The sequence below is a fragment of the Nannobrachium achirus genome (assembly GCF_963921795.1).
Source record: "Nannobrachium achirus genome assembly, chromosome: 19".
Lineage (NCBI taxonomy): Eukaryota > Metazoa > Chordata > Actinopteri > Myctophiformes > Myctophidae > Nannobrachium > Nannobrachium achirus.
In genome coordinates, this window is record NC_137826.1 from 35,272,169 (window position 1) to 35,285,648 (window position 13,480).

Consider the following 13,480-nt stretch of genomic DNA (forward strand, 5'->3'; position numbering starts at 1 on the left):
ATGAAAGCTCATGCTTTTACTCTGCACCTATCTTGCAATGCCTATTCTCTTTGGAATGCACACATTTGCAATTGGGATCTAATAAATGTTGATGTATGTCTCATTTTCATTTTGTGTAATTCCCTCCAAACATTGTGATCTGAATACCCTGCTTACTGTAAATCGCTCTGGATTCAGAGTGTCTGCTAAATGCCTAATTGTAAATGTAAATGGTAATTGTAAATTGTAAATATATATTAGAAAACTATGCACTATTCTGGTACATAAAACAAACCTCAGGCATCTAATTTTAGATTATGACTTCATCATATTTGGCATTTGGACATTGGGCTGCAGGTATTGTCCATTGTCTTGTGTCTGTGTAATTGGATTTCAAAGCACGAGACACAGTATACAACTATTTTACATAAACATGATTTAATTTTCAACACCTTATTTGCATTCATGGCGTCTGCCAAGACCAGTAAACTGGACAGACATCCCCCGGCATCAAGCAGCAGAACAGCTCCTCTGAGCCACCGTTAAGTTTTATAGCAGAAATAAGTTAAGTGACCTTACTGGAGGTCTGGAGCATAATAGCTCCCGCATTTAAATATTTTATAATCCCATATTGAAAGGGATTTAATCCTTAAAAGACTCACCCAGGCCAAAGTGTCGCTGTGGCTCAACATTCATGGCACCAGTCAAGAACCAAGAGGTGTTTATTTGTCACTCAACCAAATGTTGGTGTGACATGTTCCACAAGACTGTGCTAACAACGGCAGTACAATATACATCTACAAAATTATATATTTGGACATTCACGAATAGTGATTTTTAGTATTCGAATTATTCGACCTCAAAGTATTCGAATAGTCGAATATTCGACAGGACTGGCCAAACTGTCAAATATTAAGTAAGCAAGAGGCGAACATTGTGAAAATAGCAGATCTACATGCTCACAACGCCTCGCGTTGCGAGGCGTTGTGAGCATGTAGATCTGCTATTTTCACAATATTTATCTGTGGAACCGAGTCACATTAAATGTAATACCTACAATTCCAAGTGCTGTCAGGATGGGGGTCCCCAGTTCAAATATGTTTATTTTGGGTGTCACAGCCTAAAAAGGTTTGAGAACTCCTGGTATAGAACATTAACAAATTCATCCACCAGGGGCATTGACAAAAAAAAAAGAGAATATTCGACTTCGGTGAACATCGTCGAATAGTGACTTCGATATTTGAATATTCGAATATCTGGTGAATGCCCTAATACATATACATACATATTATTATTTTTTTAAGATAAAAATTTGAAAAAGCTTACAAAACCCTCTTGCATGGCTTTGTGGCCTTCAGGTTCAAGGCCAGTGCACAGGCCATAATAGTAGCCATACTGGACAGGTGCATTAGGAGTGGCTAAGCAGCCTGTGTTCTTCTCTTTGGTAGTGTGTGTCTTTTAGCACCGTCATGGAGGACCTGGGTATCTCCCTGCAGTGTCACAAAACCACCAGGAAGAGGTCGCGACCTGGCAGTGGGGCAGCATCGGTGTGCGTCTTCTGTCAACCCAAACCTATTGCAAAGAAAGAGACTGTGGCGTAGTCCTCAGGAGAAAGGTTCCAGTTCTCCAATCCTTATGTGGTTAAAGAAATGTACTCTTGGGAAACAGATCAAAGACTCTTACTGGAGAACTTGCCATTCTTCCGAAGCTGTTGGTGGCTACTTCATAATGTAAATGTTGTAATTTCCGCTAATAACCCTTTCCTGAATGTCTGTATTTGTGTGGAAAATAAGCATTACAGATGTGGTTTACAATGTCCTGGCCTTGTCTCAACATCAATTATGAAAATGTATACGTTGTGTCTGAATGAAAGCTTATTCAGCTTATGAATTGAACATGGATGAAAGCTTATTCAGATGAACTGATCATGTTCCCTTACAGTATGTTTGTCCTGTAGTGCATAGCCAATTATTTTTCAGAGCACAATTTTCTGAATAGAATCTCCATCCTTTACAGCGATGCTCCTACTGCTCCTATGGTATGAATATATTACAATTTTCTGAGTAAAACATTTCTTTCTTTTGCATTTTCAAACTGTAATTTGTTTTTGTGCTGCTGTTGTTTACTTGTTGTTAGCAACCGTGTGTGTGTGTGTGTGTGTGTGTGTGTGTGTGTGTGTGTGTGTGTGTGTGTGTGTGTGTGTGTGTGTGTGTGTGTGTGTGTGTGTGTGTGTGTGTGTGTGTGTGTGTGTGTGTGTGTGTGTGTGTGTGTGTGTGTGTGTGTGTGTGTGTGTGTGTGTGTGTGTGTGCCTTGCTGCCACTACTGTAACTTCAGAGGTGATTGCTGATCCAGCCCAGGTCAGAGAACATGACTGCCGCAGGATTGTCTGGAAGATGACTGATGTGCTGTAATCACACATAATTATATTAATCTAGCACTATAGTTAATCAAAACTAGTAGTATGTATGCATCGGCCCTTAATGACACCTCACCTCTCTGGTTGAATCTCTGAGTCTGTGGTGCTGATTGGTCAGCTGCTGTATAACCCCTATAGGGAAGATACTTAGCGACAGTGTTTTCCCTTCCCTTTGTTACTGTGCTGAGGAACAGAACAAGAAGACACATATAATACAGCAGCAAACACAAAGACCTCAATCCCTGGACCGACCACAGGTAACCAGAACGGGTGATGATTGTATATGTGCCAAGCACTGGAGCCAGTGGCAGTGAGTGATGAATATCTACACGGCTGTAATGAATGCAGAGCTCTACTGAGAACTGTCGCTGAATGACTTTAAACCCCCTTTGGAAATTGAAATTCGACTCCATGGTGTGTGACACTTTGCAGAATCTAAGTAACTGTCGGCAACAAACGCGTGCGGGCACGCTCACTTCAGAACCCTGCAGAGATAAATGCTTTGCAATGATGAGTTTTCCCCTCTTCTGATTTTCACTCTGAACCGTTATGTGCCCGACTTCATCTGTCATGGCAAAGGAGAGGCTGTTCTGGGTCCTCAGGTCTATTTTTGTCCTCTGGTCGCAGAGTGAAAATAAATTAAACAGACAATAAGAATGTGTACATTCACACATCGTCACTGATATGCAGAAACCTTGTATCTCCATATTTCAACTTTTTATGTCTACTCTCGGGCATTGTGAGCTTAGATGAGCTATTTTTTGTGACTAAATAATAACTACATTGGTTGGATCCATTGAGAACTAGGTTTTGGACATACAAGATTTCCCCTCGACAGTGACGCTGTATTTCTCTCTCTCTCTCTCTCTCTCTCTCTCTGCCACCCTCTAATGCTGTCCCCAGCCCTTTAATGGGTTCTTCTCCTTGGCACCCACTCTCAACAGTGCGTTATCCTTCTTTCACCCTTTCCCTCATCTGGCCTCTCCGCTGGGCTCCCATCTGTAGGCAACCCCTGTGGTCTCTCAGTGGGGCGGCAGCATGGAGCGTCTGGCATATGTCACAAATCGGAAGACACACACAGACAGGAAGAGGGCAACGTAATTAAACAGGATAAATAAATGCTCCTGATGATTATTTTACTCTACAAAACAAAAGTGCGGAAATGTAAAAGTGCCCTTGAGCACGGCGGTAAGGGCAGCTACAGTACCATGCTTGCTCACTCAATGTTTAGTCTCTCTGGGTAGCGAAAGGCATCGGCTGAGTTACTACTGATGAAGGCAGAGGACAGGACAGAAATATGGTTCCTGTAAATCAGGGGTCTTCAACAGTGGGTCAGGGACTCCTAGGGGATCCTCAGAGTTACTACAGGGGGTCCTCCAAATCTTTTTGTGATAGAAACCTTTTTTCTTATTTTTCAACCACTTGAACCCTAGCATCCACATTCTGAAAACTTTAGCCAAAAATAGCAGCTCTACAAGCTCACAACGCCTCGCTCTGCGAGGCGTTGTGAGCTTGTAGATCGGCTATTTTCGGCAAATAGCTTTGGTGTAGAGGGGGAAAGAGCAGACTAAGTAGAGAGTTAAAGGTCAAGTTTATGAATTATTGACGGTTCAAGTGGTTAAATATCTGAAAACACAAATTGATATGAATCCAAAATACACTGATTCATCGTGCTGTCAAACGATGGTATATGGAATCTATGAAAAGGTTGTGGGGGTCCCTGCTTCATCTCTCTCTCACCTAAGGGGTCCTTGGCCTGAAAACGTTGAAGACCCCTGCTGTAAATGCTTCCATTCAACATGGCCCTCTCCTCATATGCCCTCACTTCTCCTCTGTTGTGGCCTCTCACAGGATTAGAAACACAGTCTGCCTCTGACACGTGGCTGCAGACTCCCAGAATTAACAACGCATTAACATAATTATGCCTGCATAGCATTTGTTATAGCGTGCTTAAACAAAGAAATACAACCAAAATAGTAAGGATAATAATAAAGAGAAGACAAATTGAATTAAGGACAATGGAAAGACAAAGAGGAGGTCAAAAAGGTTACATAACGTTTTGTTTAGAAGGGTCAGTTGGGGATAATACCAATTTAGCCGGGCACAAGAGACAGAATATGGGTGTGGACAATGGAATAATCTGTGCAAAATGTTTCAATTGTGTATGGTGGGAAAATATGTGACAGCTTCATATTTTCACAGTCGCTTGTGAGCCAGTGTTATGAATGCTGAAATGTTCATTAATAATCCATTAAGTATAGAAATGCAAACAAAGGAAAATAGATATTACAGTTGGTTTGTAAACTATCTGATACAAGTAACTGTTGTTTTGCAGAGGAAATTGATTTCCTTTGGAAATCAGCCCAAACATAGAACCCCAAGCACCAAAATTTGCTCTAGCATATCTTCGCTGTCAGTTGGAGTCGGAGACCTTGTTACCGTTACTTTTCAGGAAATGGAAAAAGGAACCTGTGTTCCAATTAATTATTATTAATCACAAGCTTTTGGATAAAAATGTATAGAATCCACAGCCTGACTTGACCACTTTCAACCTGGCATCCCTATAGGGCATGACATCACAGGTGAAAATGTTCAAATTATTTAGATTTTCAAAATTTCAAATATACAATATACGTTGTGAACTTGTTGATTGGCTGGTTTTCTTTTATCACTGTCATACAATGAACTATAAAATAGGCCAGGGCATTACTTTAGGAAAAACAAAACATTTAAATATGGAAATAAGGTTTGTATCCAACAGCCACAAGAGGCCTTTGTATTGGTTGCAATTTATACATAATCTCGAGAACCTATAGCTAACCTACTGTATGGTATGGTACACACACACACACACACACACACACACACACACACACACACACACACACACACACACACACACACACACACACACACACACACACACACACACACACACACACACACTATTATGGAGATACATACCATATATAGTGATAGGCCTATATACAGTATGTATGAAATACACTATACTGCAGCTGGAGCACTATAAGTCACATTATATTTTCACCTTTTTAATCTGCTTCACTGAGACAAAACTGTCAAGGTCGGATGAGACCTCTATAGATAGGTATTCAAACGTCACCAGTTAACCCATTCAGAACGGGTACACATTATTGTGTATCATTATTTTATGCTTTAACTATTGAAAAAAAGCAGATATACAAGCTCACAGCGCAGCACCGAGTGATATGTATTTGGCCACGGACCCGCATCTCAAAATATTTAGTTCCAGGGACCACCCAGAAGCAAAATTTGAGTTACAAACGTTCGCTTTTTGCAAATACATACATTTATATTCAAAGATTTGCACACATTTTCACGACTTTTTCAAAAATAGCAGATCTACAAGCTCGCAGCTGTGAGCTTGTATATCTGCTATTTTTCACTGGTTAAAGCATTCAATAATTCTAGGCCTAAATTTAATATATATGTGGTATTTCAACCAAGACAACAATACACTTTAATGTCTGCTTCGATTTCGTCAGCTTAATTGAAAATCAGATCAAATCATTTTTTGTGTGTTGCAGCCTGTGTGCATCCTGTGAGAACTGGACCAGGCTTTTCATAATCTGTCCATGTAATGAGTTTTCTCTTTTTTCTTTTTTCTTTTTTTTTGGTATTGAGATTAATTCTGGGATTGGGCTCAGGCCAATGCAATAGCATCTTGTTGCTTCTAAATCCGCTAAACCCATAACTCTTAATCAAAACCGAAGACGTCTCTGTATGTCTATCTCTCTCTCTCTCTCTAGCTCTCTCTCTCTCTCTCTCTCTCTCTCTCTCTCTCTCTCTCTCTACATACATAGTGTATGTGTATTTGTGTATATATGATCAGTTATCTAATCCGTGGTGAATGAATGAGGTCATGGATTACAAGTCCTGTCATGACCTTGGCATTCTGCACAGCTGAGCTGAGATCTGCTCTCATGTCCTGTGATGATCTCACATAATGGACATCCCACAAAGTTCTATTGTCACCTACTTACATCCTCTACTGTTGAAGCGTGTGTGTGCGTGTGTGCGTGCGTGCGTGCGTGCGTGTGTGCGGGGGGGGGGGGGGGGTATTGTTGGCAGAAACCCAGAGAAAACAACTGCCTTCACCTGACTTGTGACCTTGGCTTTGGGAGTGAAGTCAGGGAGAAAGGGATAGACATCTCTCTCTTTGTGGTGGGTGACTCACACCATAAGAAGGTTCAAGATCATCCCCAGGCTGCATGCACAAGTTGTGTGTGTGTGTGTGTGTGTGTGTGTGTGTGTGTGTGTGTGTGTGTGTGTGTGTGTGTGTGTGTGTGTGTGTGTGTGTGTGTGTGTGTGTGTGTGTGTGTGTGTGTGTGTGTGTGTGTGTGTGTGTGTGTGTGTGTGTGTGTGTGTGTGTGTGTGTGTGTGTGTGTGTGTGTGTGTGTGTGCGAGCGAGCGCACACGTGCACGGTAATGCCCTGGACTATTACTCTAAGTTCAATGCAATGAACTCTATTAAAAGGGGGCTCCTAAAGTATGGGGAATTACACGTCAAAGTTATTTGGTATAATATAAGATTAATGCACTATAGCATGGATCGAATATGATAGAATTTGCCCATGCCTTCACAATGGTATATGTGAAAAAGAAAAGAAAAACGAAATAAAATAGTTAGTGTCCTTTATGCTCAGCAAGGATCATGTGCTCAGGGGTGTCGCACCAAATTCTGGGCCCTGGGTACTTTTAACTATTGAAAAAATAGCAGATCTACAAGCTCACAGCGCCACGCTGCGAGATTGTAGATCTGCTATTTAAAAAAAGGGAAAATTGGTGCAAGTCTTTGAATAAAATTCAAATCCTTCTGGTTTTTTGAAAAACTAACATTTTTATGTCAGTGGTGCTCAAACTTAAGGGGTGAAGGACCCCCGAATCAAAATATTTAGTTCTAGTTCCAGGGACCCCCCAGAAGATGAATTTGAGTCACAAATGTTCGCTTAAAAAATACATTCAAAGATTTGTGCACATTTTCACGACTTTTCACAATATAGCAGATCTACAAGCTCGCAGCACGGCACTCGCTGTGAGCTTGTATATATCTGCTATTTTTCAATAGCTAAAGTATAAAATAATTAAGTCCCCTCCACCTTGGGCCCTAGTAACTCAGTCCCACTTTCCCCCCCCTTGTGACGCCCTTGTCACTGACCATGGCTCTCGGTGTATATTTGTTACCCAGAAGGTCAGGCACCATCAGAGCTATCATATGACTTCATGCTAAGATAAGAGAGGTCTCATGTGACAGTGAAATGGGCCTATAGGACAGGTCTACTGTATGTCAATGATCTGCCAATGAAGACAGATGAGGAGGCTTCCAGGAGGTGCAAAACATCCATCATATCTGCATGCTGCGTGTGTGTGTGTGTGTGTGTGTGTGTGTGTGTGTGTGTGTGTGTGTGTGTGTGTGTGTGTGTGTGTGTGTGTGTGTGTGTGTGTGTGTGTGTGTGTGTGTGCGTGTGCGTGCGTGCGTGCGTGCTTTCTATCTTCTCTTTGTCATGTACTCTACTTACTGTTTTGCTTTGCAAACAATTCAAATAATTACAATTAATGCTAAATATGCTATTTTTTTCTTTGAATCAACTTTGAATGAAGGAAATGCTGCCATCTGCTGGGAAGCAGAAGGCACAATAGTAAAAAAAAAAAAAAAAAAGTGGTGGTGGGCGGGGGAGAAAAGGTAAACACCTGGACCAATTATAGCTGCACCCGGAGGCTATTATTCCTACCGTAGGAGACGCTGTTTGAAGGAGCCGCGCGAGTTACGAAGCCGTGGTGAATGCAATCGTTATATTATGCCCAGGCCGTAAGGCCTGGGCAAGCCCACGATAAACGCATTCACACCCGCCCACGCAGTCCAAGTGACAACAGCCGAGCGCTCCAGACCTCCGCTCCAGCCAATCACACGCCGCGCCTTCTAATTTATGTAACCGCGTCTCCTACGGTAGGAATACTCGCCACCCGGAGCCACGTCTCAAGTCCTTAAATTATTCCTATTTCCTTCACTTGTTTCCTATTTCCTTGTCTGTTAGTCCTGCCCACTGGGAGTTGGCCTATCACCTGTGATGTTGTCATCAGAAATGGCCAATGGGACGTCTCCTCTTCTCTATTTCCTCAATGGGAGGGACAAACCAAACATAAAAGCAAGGAAATAGGAAATAGGATTGATTTAAGGACTTGAGACGCAGCTATTTATTATGTAGGCAGTAAGCTAGTAGGCAGTAGCCAGTAGCCTCACGTTGAGTAGGCAGTAAGTTTCCCAAACAGTGGGTGGGGACCCATTTGTGAAAATCCCATTTATTTTCCTGTAAAAACATCGACCTATAATAATATTAAAACAAATATATACATTTTAAAACAAACAAACACATCTAAGAAATACCATAAATATATTTTATATTGCAGTGCAAAGCGAGGTGTTTTGGCTTGTAGATCTGCTATTTTCACAATTTTGGGTCCCTGAGAAACGTTTAATCTCTCTTTCGGGTCTCACCCTGAAAAGTTTGGTAGGCCTATTAAACCATTGGCAAGGAGAGAGAGAGAGAGAGAGAGAGAGAGAGAGAGGGGGAGGAAAAAGGGCTATTGCAAGAATTAAACTGCAGTTATACTTATAGCCTCTTCAAATGACGTGCCCCTTCAAATCACCCCGTCAGGACATCCCGTTCAACAACACCACAATGCAGATGTCATGCAGCTTTATGGGATGTGTAGGCCTATGTATCCTAATGTGCAAGTTGACACCGTGTTGCCTCACTCCCAGGGCCGTGCTTACCATACAGGCAAAACAGGCAGCCGCCTGGGGCCCCCTCACAGCCTGGGGGCCTCATGAGATTATTATTATTATTTTATTTTTTAACCAACATGGCCATCAGGGGGCCCCAGTTGAGCTCTCAACTGTGAGACAGAACAGTTGAAGTGAGGGTGAGGGTTAACATTAGCTCATTAGAATCTGAAAAGAGCGTGGCTCTCAAAGGTGTGACCAGAGAACAATGGTCCTGATTACCCAAGCGGTTCTTTTGTGTCTGTTCTGTGATGTCACGTACATTACTTTAACTTTAAGAAGGATCGATGCAGGGAATGGATACATTATTTCTAAAGTGTGTGTATATATTTATATTTAAAAAAAGTTTTGAGGGCCCCCATATTTATATATACATATAATATATGTGTATCAATTCCATTTCATTTTGGGGGCCCCAGATAGTTTGAAGTGGGGCCCGGGATGAGATCAATATAAAAGAAGGGTAAAAAGGGCCTTAACATGAAATGTGATGTTTAACTTGAAATACTTTCACAGGGTTTACTGGGGCTTCTTAAAGATGGCACGCATAGTTTGTATACTGTTTATTTATATTTAACATTTTGAGGGGCCCAAATATATCCATTTGGGGCCTCTCAATCTCTCAAACAGAAACACCCAGGGGGCTCCATGCGTTATCGTCAAATATAAATAAACAGTAAAAAGGCCCTTAACATAGTCATGTAATGTATGTGTTTAACTTCGAATGGATATGTATAGCCTTAACCCACTGACTGTCCTGTGAGACTAACTTTGTCTTTGAAAACCACTGCAAAACATGCACTTAAAAGTTATTCTTATTCTTATTATAATTACGTTTTTTTAAAACACTATAAGTAATAACACTGATTCAATTCATAGGTTTAATAGTGTATGAAACTTGAGCTGAAGTGTGTTATTTAACATGAAGCAACCATCCTTAGATGACATTTCTGCCACAGACATGCAGCTAATTACCACCTGAAAGAAGTTGGCCTGTCGCTGCAACAATGGGCTCTGATTATCTGAAAAGAGCTTTAATGTCACAAGTTACTTTAGTCTCCTTAAAAATATAAACAAGATTTATACTGTATATATTTATATTTAACGTTTTGAGGGCCCCCAAATTCATTTGGTGCCCCACCAGCTCTCAAACTCAAGCTCTCAATACCCTCATATATAAATAGTAAAAGGGCCCTTAACAAAAGGCTGTTAACATGGTCATGTAATGTAATGTTTAACTCAGTATTCTTATTCTTATTACTTTACCTGTCCTGTGTAAGTTGCTTCTGGTGAGAGAAGTTGAAGCTCATTCTTTATCTTCTATATGTCGAACATTGTGGCCATCCATAGCTGAGTGGTTAGTGAGCCTGCCAAGGGAACCAGATCCCTGGTTGTCACAGGTACGATTCCAGGCCAGGTTAGCAATGTGTTGCAGTGTCCCTGAGTAAAACACTCAACCCCTGTTTTCTCCCTCCTCCTCTTATTATTTTCTCTGGAATTCTTTTGAAAAAGTGCTAGAGTTTATAGGCTATTAAACTTGTGTTATTAAAAAAATATATATATATATATATTTTCAAATAATTAAAAGCTAAAATATAGGAAACAAAACATAAGGCAGTATTTATTCGTGACCCCTAGAAATTGGTCCGCGACCCGCATATGGCTCCCGACCCAGGGGCCTCAAACTGGGGTTTGCCTGGGGCCTCCAAATCGCTAAGCACGGCCCTGCTCACTCCATGGCATGGGATATATCGCAAGTATGCGAGCCATCCCGCGAAAGAGAAACACATGGATGCTCTATTTTTTCCCCCACAAGCAATTATAGCTGAGGGTCATTCTGAGCAACTGCATCATTGCACAGCTATTGCTCTGCTGCCAGCAGTACGACCAACCCTAGGAGAGGACCGTGACCATGGTGTAAATAACTTAAAGTACAATTAGACTACTTACTACTGTACTTAAGTATTTTGAGGTATTTGTACTTTATGCCTACTTGAGTAGCCTATCCAATTGCCAATACTTCTACTTTTACTCCACTAGCCTGCATCTTGGATCAAATAAATAAATAAATAAATAATACAACTTTTACTGCATGACAAATTGTGAGTGTAGATCTGCTATTTACAAAACATTTTTTTAATATAAATTTTAAAACTTGGTAAATGGGACATTCTACATAGGCCTAATGGAGTAGCCTACTTTTAGGCTACTCATGGTAGTCTTACTTTAAGTAGGCTACATTAATACCAATACTTTTCTACTTTTACTCGAGTAAATTTTGAATGCAGGACTTATAGCCTACTTGTAACAGAAACAGAGTAGCCTATTTCAACATTGCAGTCAATAGGCTACAACTCTATCAGTAGGCCTAATATATTGATACTTTTACTTAAAACGTGACTGTGAGTAGCCTACTCTTTCCATCACACTGAGAACGACCAACCCATAGAAGATGACCATGACACTCCAAACAGTGCCGGTGTGGAGCGATGGACATTTTTGCGTGCTAATGTCAACGTCATCTGAGACATTTAATTGGATGCTGGGGTGACAGATAACGGACGGACGGCATTCCAGCGCACAGCCTGCTGCTGCTGCGCCCTGTTGTGTTGTGTTGCTCTGGACTCAGTCAGTGGACTCACTGGACGCGCCTCGATCTTGCATCAGCGTGCAGCGAATAACATGTTCTACACAAACTTGAGTCTGTCTCTGCCACCACGATATCGGCCGCTCAGCGGTAACGCTGTCTGCTAGAACTGAACAGTGAACTAAAGAAGGCCTATAATTGTCACACAGGCGACACCGCGAAACCGAGGAGGACCCCCCCGAGGACCTCCGGCTCAGCCGGCTGAAAGTTTGCCTCATCTTTTTGGATCAATCAGGAAGCCTTGGCTGAACGCGCGCAACATCCATCCATCCATCCATCCATCTTCGACCGCTTATCCGGAATCGGGTCGCGGGGGTAACAGTTCCAACTGAGTTTTCCAGAGTTCCCTATCCTGAGCAACTTTATCCGCTTCCTCCAGTGCTGTGTTAAATGCCTAAAGGGAATGCTCTCCTGCTGAAACAGGATCAACGAAGAAGAAGAAGAAGAAGCAATAAACAAGGAATAACTCCCAGAACATTGAATTGCCTTTTATGAATAGGAGTTTCCTAGGTCAAGTTTCCTCCTGTCAGGTAATGTTGGCCCTAGCTCATTGGTTCTGGGGTCTGGGGACCCCCAGGGGTCCTTGAGGGAGTTCCAGGGGGTCCCTAATGATAGTTCGGAACCAAATGGACCTTAGGTTACTTATGGGTAGGCCTATGTAACTCAGAGTGAACAAATGGAACCAAATGGGACCATTTGTACACTCTCTTAGTAAAATTAGTTAACATTGATTTTACAATATAAATTGGGTTCTCAGAGATAGAAATGCCATTACATATGGGGGTCCGAAGTCTAATGCATGTCAAACTGGGGGTCCTTGAAATTAAAATGCTTGAGAATACAGCTTGAGCCGTAAAGATCTTCTCTTATGGGGGTCCCTGGCATATCTTTTCAAAAGGGGGTCTGCCCGCTAATAAGTGTCAATGTGGGGGTCCTTGCCCTAGCTAACCCGTGCATGATGGGATTGGTCTGACTTAACATAACATGCATGCCCATAGCCTATTAGGCCAACATGTCAGGCTAGACCTCTGTCTTATACTGTCTTCACATAGTCTTACATAAAATGACCTGTGAATCACAGATAACAAGATCAATATGACGGGCAATCAGAGTAGCCCAATGGCCTGTGCTGTGTTATAGGCCACCCTGACAACTGGACAATGTGCTGTATAGGCCACCGTACTGATAAGGTTCGGGGGCCTTGCTGCCGGGGCAGATGCCCTGATATAAAAAGCCTACCTTCACCCCGAAGGGACATGCCAAATCTGGCCCTCCGAGGCAGTCTGTCAAAGCCATCTAATTATTTAATCCCCCTTCAACAAGAAATGCATGACGAAACCATACTGGTGTGTGTGTGTGTGTGTGTGTGTGTGTGTGTGTGTGTGTGTGTGCGTGTGCGTGTGTGTGTGTGTGTGTACACCAAATAGGCCTCATGACCGTCAGGTCGCAGTTACTATCAAAACCTCCACCGGCTGTCAGTCTGTCACATCACGTCACGTCACATCACGTCACACTTTTGCCCTACTCTTATCTCTGCCACCGTTGGCCCTATCAATGCCAAACTTTGCGCACACTCCTTGGATGGCAAATCACAACCTCCGCCCCTGATTTC